This window comes from Mobula hypostoma, chromosome 11 (assembly GCF_963921235.1).
Source record: "Mobula hypostoma chromosome 11, sMobHyp1.1, whole genome shotgun sequence".
NCBI lineage: Eukaryota > Metazoa > Chordata > Chondrichthyes > Myliobatiformes > Myliobatidae > Mobula > Mobula hypostoma.
This window is the reverse complement of record NC_086107.1, coordinates 23,092,069-23,109,021: the sequence shown is the minus strand read 5'-3', so window position 1 is coordinate 23,109,021 and position 16,953 is coordinate 23,092,069. Positions and strand designations below refer to the sequence as shown.

At 42.2% G+C, this 16,953-nt stretch overlaps 1 long non-coding RNA gene across 1 annotated transcript in view; it reads right to left on the bottom strand.

Moving 5' to 3' along the window:
• Positions 1-995: 995 nt before the first annotated feature.
• The window catches only part of LOC134354242 (uncharacterized), a 51,901-nt gene continuing 35,943 nt past the window's right edge, over positions 996-16,953 (bottom strand). The window contains exon 3 of the long non-coding RNA XR_010019741.1: positions 996-1,139. This is a non-coding gene — a long non-coding RNA (uncharacterized LOC134354242). The remainder of the gene's footprint in view (positions 1,140-16,953) is intronic.

Genomic DNA, 16,953 nt, shown 5'->3' with positions numbered 1-16,953 from the left:
CAATTGTTATTTGTTCTTTTAAATCCTTGGTTAGCCTGACTAGATCAGAACAAAATGTAAGGATTAAACTTATTTGACTTTGTCCTTTCTGGGACAGGGCATTGTGTAATTTGCTGAAGTCCCCGTGGAGACAAGTCTCACCATCACACCGTGGGCACCAACCACTGTGCTGTATTCTGGGATAGCTGTTAAGGCTGTGTCCATCCAGCTCTAGGGACTGTGTTTCACTGCAGTCCAGTGCAGAGCTTGTATCTCTTTGAACATACGTGTTCCCCCACAGATCCCAAATCAATATCCATAGGGTAAGTAGAGCAGGGTACAAGAAAAATGAATCAAAGTGGAACTTATGGGCTTCTGAGCAAGACGAGAGGTTGAAAGGTTATGGGGAAATAAGAAGTGATGGCAAGCAACTCATGGGATTACTCTGCTGGGCCCAGTTTCTTTTACAATCCACTAAATGACTTCCCTCTGTATTAAAAAAGAACTGAAAACACAAGAATCAGAATCAGGTTTAATATCCCCAGGATACATTGTGTAATTTGTTGTATTTGTGGCAGCAGTACAATGCAATCCATAATGATAGAAACAAAAGAATTACAGTAAATATATATATATATACTTAATAGTTAAATTAAATAAATAGTGCTTAAACAAAAATAATAAAAGAAATTGAAGTAGCGTTCATGGGGTCAATGTCCATTCAGAAATTGAATGGCAGAGGGGAAGAAGCTATGCCTGAATCACTGAGTGCTTGCCCGTAGGCTCCTGTACCTCCTTCATGATGTAACAATGCAAGGCATGTCTTGGGTTTTGCGGGTCCTTAATGATGGATGCTGCCTTTTTGAGGGATCACTCCTTGAGGATGTCCTGGATACTCTGGAGGCTAATGTCCATGATGGAGATGACTAAGTTTACAATTCTCTGCAGCTTACTTTGATCCTGTGCAGCAGATCCCCTACCCACCACCCACCCACCCCCCCCACATCCCAGACGGTTGGAATGCTCTCCACGGTACATGTGTAGAAACCTGCGAGTGTCTTTGTTGACATACCAAATCTTCTCAAACTCCTAATGAAATATCTGCAACGCTGTGGCAACACACACAAAATGCCAGAGGGTCTCAGCAGGTCAGGCAGCATCTATGGAGAGGAATAAACAGTCAATATTTTGGGCTGAGATCCTTCATTAGGACTGGAGAGGAAGGGGGAAGAAGTCAGAATAAGGTGAGGGGAAGTGAAGCAGTATAAGCTAGATAGATGAGGGGAATGGTGGGTGAGGGGTGAATGATGAAGGAAGAAGCTAGGAGGTGATAGGCGGAAGAAGTAAAGGGCTCAAGATGAAGAAATCTAATAGGAGAGGACAGTGGACCTTGAGAAAGAAAAGGAGGAAGGGCACCAGAGGGAGGTGAAGAGCAGTGATGAGAGGAGAAAAGGTGAAAGAGTAACTAGAATGGGGAATGAAATAGAGAGAGAAGGGGGAGTGGGGAGAAGTTATCAGAAGTTAGAGAAATCGATGATATGGCATCAGATAAGAGGCAACCCAGATGGAATGTGAGGTGTTGCTCCTCCAACCTAAGGTTGTTCTCAGCGTGACAGTAGAAGAGGCCATGGACCAACACGTTCGAATGGTAATGGGAAGTCGAATTGAAATGGTTGGCCACCAGGAAACCTCACCTCTTGTGGCGGGCGGCAAGATGGTATTCAATAATATGGTCCTCCAATTTATATCAGCTCTTTCTGATGCAGAGGAGGCTGAACTAAGAGCACCAGATACAGTAGGTGTCCCCAACAGACTCACAGGTGAAGTATTATCTCAACTGGAGGGACTGTTCGGGGCTCTAAGTGGCGGGGGAGGTGGTATAAGAGCAAATGTAGCACTTATCCCCAGGGGTAAGTGCCAGGAGGGAGATCAGTGGGGAGAGATGACATAAAATTAATCCATCTTACTAATTACATATGTATTCTGCAGTATCAGGAGAAAAATTCTATTTCAACTTCTATGTTCAGTCAGGGATAATACTTAGAGACATCTAATTTACACAATAAGCAAAAAACAAATTGGTACTACTTAATAATTCTTCTTGTACATAAATTGACAAATCAGTATTCAATGCTTACAGCCAATAGCCCTGCGTATAATGTTGTCATGGTTGATAAGTGGTTGATCACTTTACATTGATTTGGCTGGTTAAAAATAAAGTGTATTTAGGGAAAATTGCATAATAAAACATTTCAGAGCACATTTCAGAAATGACAATTTGTGTAAAACGAGGAAACAATGGGTTGGGGGGTGCAAAAGGAAAGACAATAGAACTATAGACAGCATAATGAGAAGAGCCAGGAGCATCAGGATGTGAACACTTGCAAAGATATAGCAAGTTTATGTTGGAAAAAGCCCCCTCCCTCCTCCCCAAGAAAAAAAAATCTTCTGTATTGTAGTTGTGGGAAGTTACATTTCACTTAAAGATCTGGTTGCGGTAACAGTGAGAAGGTATCGTACCATTTGGGTACTAAGGTGTCATCACACTGAAGTTATCACTGTTTTTAATCATATAAGCAAAATAAGCTTTATTCATAATAAATCATTTTTACAAAAATAAACCATTTGATACTTTTTCATTCTTTACATTCATAGTCAATGCTTCCAATATTGTTCTATTGCACTCATAATCATCAATCGCTCTGCTGCTACACATGTGGCTCACTGGGTGATATACTGTCACAATAATAATTGAGTGACTTTCTCTTCCAACCTGGCCTCTCCCTCTCCAGTAGGAGAAGAATCCTACACTGTGGTCCTCTCCCTCTGAGCCCTTGTGCTGGTGGCACCAAGCTTCAGCAAGTACTCCTGCAATCTGGAAATTTACCAATCGGCAGCACGGACATCTCAAACTGCTGGAACATCAACAAGTTTTTGGGCAGACCAAAGGACGCCTTTCGCCAGACTGGTAATGCAGAGACCTGGATTAACACAGATCATATTTCAAATGTCAGCTAGGGAGAAGGAAACAGCTCTCACAGCCCCTGGTCTGCCATCGCCATCAAGGTCAGGGAAATCAGCCCTGCTTCAATGAGAAGTGCAACAGGCCAGAAGCACTGAGGTACCAATTTAGTGAATCTGCAATACAGGGCAACTGGTACATTAAACAAAAGCAGATTAAAGCTCTAGCCATAATAGTTTCTGTTGTAGAGCTAATAGGATAAGGACAGTCTAGGAACGCCCCTTCCACAGTGACAGTGGGGTCCTGCCAGTGAGTATTAAAGATAAAGCTGAACTATTTGCAGCTATGTTTAGCAGACAAGGTGAATAAATAATCTGTCTTGGATTCTTCCTTGCAACGATAATATTTTAATATCTGTTCTGTGTTCTTTTCTTATTAAGATCAGCGCATTCGCTGCACACACGTTTAAGGCCATAAGAAAACACTTTACTAGAACTAGCACAAATGTAACACAGAAAGAAAAATAAAAGTCTACAGTTGTAGCAGTACCAAACTCAAAAATAATACTTAACACTCTCTAAGCAAGCCGATCTCTGCAATGAGAGAGGGGAGCCACAGATCCGACAATCTCACACGCAGCTTGTTTTCTTCCCCCCCGGCCCCGCTTCCTCTGCCTCACCCTCTCGCTCTCATTTCGACTCAACATACTCTGATTCTCTTGATGTACTTGTCCCTGCTTAAATTTGGAGAAAATTAGAAGTAATCTTTATGATTCCTCACTTAAATTTGACCGACCTGGAGATCTTTTATTCAATATTTTCATTTAATGTAATTTTTTTTCTCTTTTGTTTCATATTTATATTCCCTCCTTGCCTTTTTTTTTAACTGTTTTTAATGGAGGTCGGGTTTGAGGATGTGATTTTAAGTTCTTTAACTCTACCTGTTTCCAAGTTAGCCCATTGCTTTGCTTTGCTTTTAGTTTAGTTGCACGGTGGGTTTTTTTGGGGTTTTTTTGGGGTTTTTTTTTTCCTTTTCTCCATTGATATATATATATATATATAAATCAGTATACTATTAATTTACTATATTATTTTATGTTTAAATTGCACTGTTTGTATCAATTTTTTCTTCTGTATTAATATCTCCTGTAATTTCTAACAGTGTATTAGTGCCTTTATGGTTTACCCTTTGTATACTTATTTAATAAAAAGATTTAAAAAGAAAGAAAGATGTACTTGTCCCTATCTTCTTCAATTATTGGCACTATTACCGGTCAGGAACTAACCGAAGACAAAGTTCTCCCACTTGCACAAAAAATGTGTCCCTTTTTTATACCCTTCAAAACTCCTTACATTTTTAATCTAATTTTACCTAATCTAATCTAATCATGTCCTGACATCTCAAAGCCTTTACACCATTCACAAGGCACAAGTCTGGAGTGTGACGGAACACACTCCACTGGCTTGGATGAGAGAGGAGCTGACAACTCCTGATCATTGACAGCATCCAAAACAACACAACTGCTTGATTCACAAACAAGAGAAATTTTGCAGATGCTGGAAATCCGAGGAACACACACTGCTAGATTGGCGTCCCATCAACCTCCCTGAATATTCATTCCATTATAACATTCCACCAGGCAGAGAGTGGCTGGAGCAGACTGCAGTTACTCACCCAGGCTTTGAATGGGTGATTAAGCCGAGAACTGCTTGCCAAAGGATCAGTTTGACTAGGGACTGACTGTGATGTTTTGTCACAGTACTGCATTTTGGCAGGATTCTCTTAGTAATCTCTATCTCCACTTTATCAAGTTGGAGAATTAATTCAGGCTGATACTCCTGTGCCATTCCCGAGCATGCTGCACGACTGGAAGTGTGCTATGAAATCAAGGCTCATTATCCTCTTCTGCGGACATCAAAGAATCCATAGCAGGATTTTGAAGAGGAACACAGTATCCAATGGTCTGACCAATATTTATCCCTTACCAACATAACTAAAATAAATCATACCACCAGCGGCTTGTTGCTTGTTTGTTGTAAATATCTAACATAAAACAAAGAACATAGAACAGTACAACACAAGCGCTTCAGTCTATGATGTTGTGCTGTCCCTTTAACCAACTCCAAGATCAATCTAACCTCTCCCACATAACCCTCTATTTTTCTATCCTCCACATGCCTTTCCAAGAGTCTTTTAAATATCCCGAATGTATCTATCTCTACCACCACACATGGCAGGGTGTTCTACACACCTACCAGTCTCTGTGTAAATATAATAACTCTGACATCCCCCATACTTTCTTCCCAATACCTTAAAGTTATGTCCCCTTCTTGTATTTGCCATTTCCATCCTTGGAAAAAAGAAGTCGCTGGCTGTCCACTCGATCTATGCCTCTTGCCTTCTAGTCCACCTCTATCAAGTCACTTCTCATCCTCCTTCTATTCAAAGAGAAAAGCCCTAGCTCGTTCAACATATCCTCATAAGACATGCTTTGTAAGCCATGAATTATTCTGGTGAAACTCCTCTGCATTCTCTCCAAGGATTCACATCTTTCCTAAAACTCTAACCAGAGGTTTATAAGCCACAACATTACCTTTCGGCCCTTGACCTCAATAACCTGACTAACGAAGGCCAACACACCTTCTTAACCATCCTACCACTTATCAACTTACGTTGCAAATTTGAGGGATTTATGGATATGAACTCTAAGATCCCTCTGCTCTTCCACACTGTTACAAATCCTGCCATTAGCCCTGCATTCTACCTTCAATTTTGACCTTTCAAGGTGAATCATTTTGCACTTCACTGCCATATTTCAGAAACTGGAACATTTATAACACTTCATATATATTTCTTTGGCTGCAAAGCACTCTCAGAAGTCAAAATAGTGCAACAAAACTGCATGTCAATCATTTTTCATGAATAATTTTAAATTGCATTTAAAAATTTCATGTGGTTTCTGCCTTGCTCATGGTGAGGGGGCTGACCAAGTCAACCATTTTCAGCCTCTGCCTTCAAACCTGTGCCTGAATCGGCAAAGTTACAGATTCTTACAATGTTTACCCATCATCTCCAACAGGGAACCTGGCACTGTTGTAACTGTGCAAACCGTACTCAATTGGAATTCTCTTGATCCAGTGCATGGACAGATGTTAGAAATTCAATGAAATATTGGATATTAAGGAAGTGGCAGAAATCCAGTGGGATTACATCATAGAGCACCAACTGCTAAGTGGGTAAGCCTCTTATCATGCTTTAGTTGAATTAACTCATTTTGTTTGGATATTTTTGTTCCCTGTAGTCTATATCGCTGATTTTTTTCCCATGACTTCTCCAGAGGTTGTCCTATCTGCCTCTGTAAGAGCAGCAGTTTTTCAAGCTGAGGTCTACATGGATCACAATATTTATTCAGGAAAACCTATCAAGAGACATGCTACTGTGTCATAAGGATAATTTATATACTGAAATGCGAGCTCACTGTTGAAAATACTACCAATCGAAATATTATAATACAACAAAAACAGTAAATGCTGGGAATACTCAGCACATCAGATGACCTCCATTGAGAGAACGTTTGGGTCAATGATTCATCAGTGAGTTATTATTCGCGGATTGAAAAGATTAGAAGTACATTTGCTATCAAAGTCTGTATACAGAATACAACTCTGAGTTTCATCCTCCTGCAGCTAGCCACATGACAAAGAAACATCATAGAACTGTTCAGAGAAAAGATTAAAAACCTATTGCATGAAGAAAGAACAAATTGCGTAAATGGCAAAAAGCCAACACATAGAATATCAAACATCAAACTTGGAGTCCAGGAGTATTCAGTTCAGATTAGTTCTGCGCTGCTAGCTCGCTGCAGGCCACCGAGCCAGTCTTTGTCGAGGCAGCCCAGTCTGCACCAATTGCCCCACAAAAGCAGCAAAATAAGAGTAACCAGAATCCAGAAACACATACAACATGAGCCTCAAAGTCCCTCAAAATGAGTCCACAGCTAGGAACCTTGCCAATCAATCCTTGCAGCATGGAACCCAGGACTCCTGCACTTTCGTCGGCCTGCTGCCAGTGAGAGGGAGAGGAAAACCGGGCAAATAGTGCTGAACACCCTCCCGCACGCCGCTCTCGCCTTCCTCATCTTCAGCCCTGCTCGCGCCTCAGTAGGCGAGAAGCAATAGAGTCGATCATGGGCTCACATCCCGTCTTCAGGCCATACACTCCCTTCCCAACCTCACCCAACTCCCTCAGAGACAGCAAAGTGCCAGATCATTCAATCGGCCCAAAATCACACCATCCAAGTGTAAATCACATGTTCCAATCACATGCAACTTAGTAGTAGAATCATATTTGAAAGAATAAGTAAAAGATGTTAAAAAAAAGTACTTGTGAACTGTCTGCAGGGCATTGCCATTGGTAGTATTATTCTGAAACCATCATATACCAGTTTTACTAATATAATGAAAATGAAGAAAGATTTGGACATATTTTTTCTGGAGCTTGATACATCTTTACAGCAAATGAAACAATTTTGAAGTTAATCACGATAGGAAAGCATAGCTGTTAATTTGGATTAAGACTCAGCATATTTATTACTTGTAATGGCACAGATAGTGGCAATCGAAATGCTGAACTCAGTAGGACCTGAAACAATATCTGTTTCTGTTATAATTATCATGCTCAGTGTACTCAACGCAGACTCCATTTGCCCTTAAACTATGTCTCAATGGCCGTCATGAAAGAGACTATTCTAGCAGGTGGCGGTTACCTGACTCCCAAGCAGGTTCATTGTTATAATAGATGTTCCGAGAGGCTGATGATTAAAGCCTGAGGTGGTACAACAGAATCCATCAGTTACAAAAAAAAATACACCTTGGGCCTTTCACCACTCTATCCAGGATCTAATTCTATACTCAATGACATTCAAAGTGTTGGAGGAGATTGTTCTAAGTATTATCATAGTTAAGAAAATTACAATGCATGAAACATTAGGAGTCTGCAACAAGTGAATAGCACCGAAAATTCACTGCCAGGAGCTGCTGGGAAGGAAGATTTTGTCATAGCATCAAAAGTGAACCTTGGAAGCAAAAATGAAACAAAGTAGCGGTCCACTGGGAGAGGTGGGAAGAGCCGTACCTGCTGAACTTCTCTTATATAGGTACTAGCCTTGCAATGGTTTGGAGGCTTGCGTGCCTTAATGACCCAGAGAGTTTTGTTGGCTGGAGTCAGAGCTTTATGCTTTGGCTCTTGGTAGGGTCACCCGTGCCATATGGGTCAAAGGGTAGAGTGGTCCACTGGTCCTCCAGTTCGAGGGTTCAGCTCAGGGCTAACAACCCCGACTGGTAAAATAAAATTGTTATGGAAACAGCAACAAGTGCGACAGTATTCCTGAGAATTCGCCCAGGACTTGCATAACTGACAGTAGTGAAAACTGAGAGGAAGCTACCGACACAATGAAAGAAGCCCTGAACACCGGCAGAGATGGAAGACCTTTACTGATACTCTAAACGCCAGTCGTGTAACAGGCAAAGTCCTCCTGTCCTAGGTACTGGCAGCCATTTTGGATTGCTGTATAATAAAAGGTATTTGAATACAAAGCAGTACACACAAATTGTTGGAGGAACCCAGTAGGTCAGACAGCATCTATGGAAGGGAATAAGCGGTCAATGTTTTTGGCCAGGACCCTTCACCAGGACTGTGTGACTCTGCAGCTGTGGCCTGCAACCATGGGCACTCACCACAGCACTGGACTGGCTCCATGGCCTGGGCCTGCAACCATGGGCACTCACCACAGCACTGGACTGGCTCCATGGCCTGGGCCTGCAACCATTGGCACTCACCACAGCACTGGACTGGCTCCATGGCCTGGGCCTGCAACCATTGGCACTCACCACAGCACTGGACTGGCTCCATGGCCTGGGCCTGCAACCATGGGCACTCACCACAGCACTGGAGTGGCTCCATGGCCTGGGCCTGCAGCCTCCAGGCTCCTGAACTGGCTTCACTCGCCTCTATGCTGAACTACCTCTCTGGTTGTGGACTCACTTTCGGGGACTCTGCTGTTAATGTGCTGAGTGTTATTTGTTTACTGTTTTATTGTTTCCACAATTTGTTCTTTTTTCCACACATTGAGTGTCTGATGGTCTTTGTTGTGCAGGTTCTCTTAAGGGGCTCCATTGTGCCTCTTTGTTTTGTGACTGCCTGCTAGAAGATGAATCCCTAGGTTGTATACAGCATGCATACTTAGATAATAAATGTACTTTTAATTTTGAACTTGAATTTTATTTTTGGATTTCAAGCATCTGCCATTTTCCTTTTGGGATTATCAATTAACATGGCCTTGCATTTGTGTTTCTACTTTAGTGCTGAATTTTAAATATTAGTAAGTTATATCAAATCATTCTTGTTCTTAAAGAGAATAACTAATGGTCTTACAATTTTTCAATGGAAAGTAAAATTTTCTTGCATTTCTATGGCGTCCTTTGTGGCTCTGATGGGTTGAATGGTGTCTGGCCCTGCTGTAAACTTCGTTCTGAATCTGTACATGCAACCCACTGGCTGCAATTTGATGTTTGGCTCCCAACATTTCCTGATTGTCTATTTCACTTGTCTCTCTGTCTGGACTGAATCATTCATGGATAATAGTTGTATTCATCACATTGTGAACAGAGTTATTTCTGGCAAGGGAAAGCCCTGTTAACAAAATGGATCATTATACGTCAGGGATGCTGTGATAACACAAGCTGGTAAATGTAATCATTAGAAAGAATAATCAGCTTGTAAAATACATTTGGTTATTATTTTTTAAAAAGAACCAAATGTTTCCTTTACATTTACTACTGATAATTTGTGTTGAATATTATGCTTGCATGTTACAATTTTATTCTAGTGTTTTTGCTTGAAGTCATTTTTTCCCTTTAAGAATCAGGCCTATTATACTTAAGAATAGTGCAGGCTGATTAATGTGATGAATATTGTTTTTTACATGAGCTAAGCATTTTAAATCAGTTTCATCCACATCCTATGAATAACCTAATTTCAAAGAACTAAAAATTACTTCAAAATATACAGAACCATATCCCAGCTTCTGTAGTCTGCTTCTTGATATGTTAAAAATAATACTCAAAGTTTTTAAAACATGTCTGCTCATGTAGTTGCACTAAAAACAGCATCATAATTCTAAGAAATTCCTCAAACCTATCCAACAGCATACACAATGATTAATTCCTTCAGATTTATGATCGAGCTTTATATATTGTTTCTTGAATAAGTGCAGAATATTATGAAAGCTTAAATTGCACTGGACATAATTGAACAGGTAAAACACGGAATACTGGGAACAGTCAGCAGTTCAGGCACAACAGGTGAAGCAACAAATGGTGATTGATCTGAAGCATTAATCCTGCTTCCCTCTCCTCTGATGCTGCCTAACCTGCTGAGTATTTCTAATACTTCCTGTATTTATTGCACTGCCCCAGACATCCTTGACCATTTTTGATCACTTGGCTGACTTTGGGTGGGTTGCTTTATACAGAGACTAAAGTGGAAAACCACTTCCATTTATACATCACCCTTAATGTTGTTAAAAATACTCCCAAGGATATTCACAGCAACATAATCAAAGACGATGCTGATGTTGCGTACAGGCCGTCCGTGGGTTATGACAGCGTTTTGTTCCTGCGAAGTATTCGTAGTCTCAATTGTTCGTAAGTTGAAAACAATATGTTGGAGAGGGTCATAGAAACGGTTGTGATGGGAGAGTGAACAGACATGGGAAGGGCAAATGGACATGGGAAGCGCATCCATGAGCTGAGGTGTATGAATGAGTCTGGTCAGTGCTCGCTCTTCTGCTCAGTTGGACACAGCCTCCAATTGTTGTAGCTCACCAGCTTCTACCCAGTAGAAGATGCCTGCAGTCCTGCAGAAGCCAAGAAACCCCATCCATCCTGTTGGTTTACCAAAAGCTTTTTCATACGTATGAGATTTCCATAAGTTAGGCCATTGGAATTTGGGGAGAACCGACAACAAAAGGTGATGTTATGTCAGGAAACACACATCAAAGTTGCTGGTGAACGCAGCAGGCCAGGCAGCATCTCTAGGAAGAGGTGCAGTCGACGTTTCAGGCCGAGACCTTTCGTCAGGACTAACTGAAGGAAGAGTGAGTAAGGGATTTGAAAGTTGGAGGGGGAGCGGGAGATCCAAAATGATAGGAGAAGACAGGAGGGGGAGGGATGGAGCCAAGAGCTGGACAGGTGATAGGCAAAAGGGATGCGAGAGGATCATGGGACAGGAGGTCCGGGAAGAAAGACAAGGGGTCGGGGGGGACCCAGAGGATGGGCAAGGGGTAAATTCAGAGGGACAGAGGGAGAAAAAGGAGAGTGAGAGAAAGAATGTGTGTATAAAAATAAGTAACAGATGGGGTACGAGGAGGAGGTGGGGCATTAGCGGAAGTTAGAGAAGTCGATGTTCATGCCATCAGGTTGGAGGCTACCCAGACGGAATATAAGGTGTTGTTCCTCCAACCTGAGTGTGGCTTCATCTTTACAGTAGAGGAGGTCGTGGAGGTCGTTCACCAGCAACTTTGATGTGTGTTGCTTGAATTCGTTCACCGGCAACTTTGATGTGTTTTGCTTGAATTTCCAGCATCTGCAGAATTCCTGTTGTTATGTCAGGATCCTACCTTGGAGTATTCCTGAAAGCCTACATCAGGGCAGTAAAGTAGATTTCCAGGAAGGTTGCAAAGAAGGGAATGGAGGTAAAGGAACCTTAGAGCTTGGAGACTCGCAGCTGAAAGAATGATTTCCATTGGTGGAGGGAGTAAAATCAAGAATGCGTACAGAACAGAATTGAAGAGGTACAGACACCCTGCAGGAATCTGTAGCCGAACTCACTCTTGCTTCCATTTCTCACATTTTTACTGAAATTGGAAGGGATTGTGGAGACCCTAGATCCACTCCATTGAACACAGTCATATCCTTCTGAGCAACTTCATTGCTGATCGACATTAGGGAACATTTGACAATGATTTTTAAATATGCTTCAAGATTCAAAAAGAAGAGAGGAAGTAGTGACTAGTGACTTCTATATCCACAAATGTTTAGAATACCTGCCATTACCTCACTTTTTTTAAATATACAGTATTTCTGTATTTGCATGTTTTTTTTAATCTATTCAATATACATAATTGATTTAGAAAAAATAGAAGCATAGAAAAAGCATAGAAAACCTACAGCACAATACAAGCCCTTTGGCCCACAAAGCTGTGCCGAACTTGTCCTTACCTTAGAAATTACCAAGAGTTACCCATAGCCCTCTATTTTTCTAAGCTCCATGTACCTATCCAGGAGCCTCTTAAAAGACCCTATTGTATCCGTCTCCACCACAGTTGCTGGCAGCCCATTCCACGCACTCACCACTCTCTGCGTAAAAAACTTAACCCCTGGCATCTCCTCTGTACCTGCTTCCAAGAACCTTAAAACTGTGCCATCTCGTGTTAGCCATTTCAGCCCTGGGAAAAAGCCTCAGACTATCTTATGATCAATACCTCTCATCATCATGTACACCTCTATCAGGTCACCTCTCATCCTCCGTCCCTCCAAGGAGAAAAGGCCAAGTACACTCAACCTATTCTCATAAGGCATGCTCCCCAATCCAGGCAACATCCTTGTAAATCTCCTCTGCACTCTTTCGATGGTTTCCACAACCTTGTTTATTTATTATTATTATTATTTTTTTATTTTTTCTTTGCTAGAGCTGCTAAGTTAACAAATTTCACATCACATGCCGGTGATAATAAACCTGATTCTGATTCTGATTCTTATTACTGAGTGCAAATGCTTAGATGGTCAGCCACCAGTTTAAATTCCGCATAAATTTCATTACACTAAACTGATGTCCATTGAAAAAACAACTTCAAAATGAAGGCAATGAAGTGGGAATTGAGACTACAAATAATCTGCACATGCTCTTAAACAAATAATCACTATTTGTTTGAAACGATGATGAAAACAAAATGAGTGATAGCGTAAACACAAGAAATTCTGCAGATGCTGCAAATCCAGAGTAACGGACACAAAATGCTGGAGGACCTCAGCAGGTCAGGCAGCATGTATGGAAATAAATAGACAGTCAATGGTTTGGGCTGAGAGCCTTCATCAGGACTCATGTTTATTCATTTCCATAGATGCTGCCTGCCAAGTTCCTCCAGCATTTTATGAATGATCGCCTGCTCTTGAATCTGGACCGAAATTCTGCAATTAACAGCTATTTATTTTTGACAGGAGGAGAAGGAGTGGGGAGTGTGAGTATTACTAAGTTTAGATTTAGAGTAAAGATGGTCTACATCGTTCGTTATGAAAACAAGTGGATTACTGGAAAACAAATGTATTTCCTGCTTTTCAACTTAGACAATCATAGTGCATCCCTGCCTTCTCTGTGCCTTTTGTATTGTATGAGGTTTTAGAGAGATGAGTCATTGTTTACCAATGGCGTATGAACAGGGGTGTCCAAGCTAGACCCTCAAAGGGAATTAGTTAATGTACAATTGGTTTGATCTTCAGGAGTTTTATCTTTGCTTCCTATGGCACAAGACTTCTGAGGGAAACAAAGAAACAAAGGCTCATACTCTTGGGCAGCATGGTGGTGCCATAGCTGATGCTGCCACCTCATAGCTCCAGAGACCTGGGTTTGATTATGACCAGGGCAGCTGAGTGGCATTTGCAGATTCTCCCGGTGACGCTGTGTGTGTATGAGTGTGAGTATGAGTGAGAGTGAGAGTCAGAGTCAGAGTGAGAATGAGAGTGCATGCTTCTGCTGGGTGATCTGGCTTGCAACCACATCTCAAAGAAGTGATGGTAGGTTAAATGAATATTGTTCATTACCCCTTCGGATGGGGAAGTGACAAGGTAATCAAAGGGACGCTGACAAGCATGCAGGAGGGAATATGTTGGAGGTCTTTGAGGAGGAATTTCTTTAGCCAGAGGATGGTGAATCTGTGGAATTCATTGCCACCAATGGCTGTGAAGGCCAAGTCAAATGTTATATTGAAAATGAAGGTGGATAGGTTCCTTTTTAGTAAGGGTGTCAAAGATTACAGGGAGAAGTCAGGAGAATGGGGTTGAGAGAGATAATACATAAACTGTGATGGAATGGTGGAGCAGCCCCAGTGGTTAGAATGGCCTAATTCTGCTCCTATGTCTTATGATCGTATGGTCTACAGGCAAACAAAAAGAGGCGAGTGAGACTGATGTGAATGGTTGTGGGCTTGATGGGCTAAGTATCCTTGCTCCATGCCGTAACAAGAACAAAGCACTTGTCATGGGATCAGGGCATCTATAAATTATTTTCACAAAATTAGATCATTTTAAATTATATTCTTTGTTATGATGTAGGAAGCATTCAGGTAGTTGGACACAAACAGTTTCAGATTTTAATGGCCTTGGTTGAGGGATAAACCTTGACCTCAAAATATCATAGAAACCTGCTGGTCGTCTCTGAAGTTATGTCATAAAGTCTTTCACGTGAGATGGGCCTCACTTAACATCCCCACTGAAAAACAGTGTTTCCGAAATTCAGTCAGCTCAGTCCAACCAAAGCAATACTTGTACTATCAAGAGAAGCAAATGAGTTTTGGTCCAATTTCACTGGTTTAGAAGAATGAGGGGAGACCTTATTCAAATATATAAGACCCTAAGGGAGCTAGGCAAGGTAAATGTTGAGATGTTTTCACACTGGTAGAAAGATAAATAAAAACTGAACATTTAAAACTAAGGTGATAAAAAAGCTTATTTTCTCAGGATAGTGAGTCTCTGGAATTCTTCCCCCCAAGAGTGGTGGAGGCCAAATCATTAGTCATATTTAAGGTGAAATTAAAATAAAAAAACACAGGATAAGATGATAATATCCCTCATGCCAAAGGATCATGAGCACTTGCTCGAGATTGCCTTTATGTTGTGAGTGTCACAGGGTTGACATGCAGGTGTTTTCAAGTGGGTACCCTCCTTCCTCGATGTTTCATCAATTAGCCCACGACATCTCTGGAGGGATCAGTGATGACTTATTGTGTCCCAGAGTCACCACTGTTATGTCTTTCTGCTCTCTTGATGCTATCTTGGAGCCCAGGATAGGTCTCTTCACTTGATCCAAAGCTAGTGATTTCTTCGTGCCACCTCCTCTGATGTGGTTTGCCATAGAGTCTGACCATGGATCCTCGGCTCCTTCATGGTGTATGTGGCTATAAATCCCTACACCCACGTCCACAGGACAAGCTTTGTTTTTCCAGCCCCATCACTGAGCTTCAGATGCTGGATCTGCAGAGCGTAGCTTCTTGCACTCATGTGTTTCAGCCACTGAATCCTCCCCACGGGACTGTGAGTTCCACAATGTAGATGATTGTAATGAAGTGGACCAGAGAACCAAGTCTGGCCTAAGGCTGGTGGGAGCAATTTCCGGTGGAAAGGTGAGTTGTTTATTGACATCCACCAGCGTTTTCCAGTCATGGGCCATCATCGTCTGCCCTGTTTCAGGCTTGGCAGGGAGATTCATTGGTCTTTTCCCTCCCTCCTGGATTTATGCTGCTGGTGTCCGAGCATTAGTCATTCAAGGGGGCAAGGAGTTGTTTGTTATCCTCTTGGCCTCAATTGCCGTTGCTAGGCTCTTCAAGACCTGGTTGTGATGCAAGATGTATCTGCCTTGTGTGAGGTCGGTTTTGCAGCTTGCCAGGATATGCTTGAAGGTTGCCGGAATCGGGCACAGGTCATAAGATGGGTCTTCACCGAGCCACTGGTGGAGGTTTTTTTGTGAGGGAAGCACAACATATTTAACCGTGAAGAGAAAGCTAAGTCTGTTTGCTTCCATCTCCCATATGTCCTTCCAGCTGATTTTCCTCCTCTCAATGCATTCCCACCCCATCTATTGCCCCCACTTACCCAGGGAGATAACCTTTGCACTTCTGTCTAACTCTTCTTGTCACCACACGTCCTTGACAACCATCTTCCTTCACTCTGGAATTGTGGCCTTGTGTTAGGTGGGTCCACTTGCTGCCAGACCAAATTTGCTCCTGCACTGTTGGACTTGCACCACAAAGTCTCTATGCTAAGGGCTGCTGTTCCTTGCTGCACTGCATCAGCTGGGGTCCATTTCCACCAGTTGATAAGGTCTGTGCAGCATTACTGAAGGTCTTGTCATGTTAGTCTTTGAGTGACATCTGTAGATGCACCTTAGAACACTTGAATTCCTCTGTAAGGCCGGTGAAGGGGCACCCTACTTGAGGCAGGAGACCTGACCGACCATTAGTAGAGTGGGCAACTCCAAAAACAAAGGATGAGGCACTAGAACACAGGAAGAACCATAGCTCTGTAGACAGTGAGTACTCGTTGTCACAATGCACCTGAAACTCGGCAATCTCATCCAACCTTACCAACCAAACAGACATTATTGAGAATGCATAATTAGCAACCAGAGTGGCCAACGGTTCCCCATGACTCGCGGCATGGAACTAGTTCATGCAATATTAACAACTGGTAAGTAAGGTGCTGCTTACCAACCCCCCTCCCCCCCCAAGAATTTTGAATGCCCCGATGACTTTGCTTTCCCCTAATGTCTCATTAGGACACATAACCACCTTGTTGGGAACCACTTATATGAACAGTACACCCTCTCAATTTTCTCCAGGGATCTATGGAAAACAGGTCATGCAGTGCTGGCCGGAACCAATCAGTGAAATAGAGGCAATCAGTGAACCTGCCAACCCCAAGGATTCCTCTTGAGGTGATCAAAGTGATCTCAGCTTCTTATGTGCGGTCCACAACTATTTTTGGGGATTATGAAAACTTACATGATTGGTCAATCCCACTAACTGGAATAGTATAAAGGTAGCTTGTGAGACACTAGCACTATCCCGACTAATATTCAGAATCCTTGTCTGCATAGTGTGGGCACATGACCAAGTGGTTAAGGCATTGGACTAGCGACCTGAAGGTCATGAGTTCGAGCCCCAGCCGAGGGAACGTGTTGTG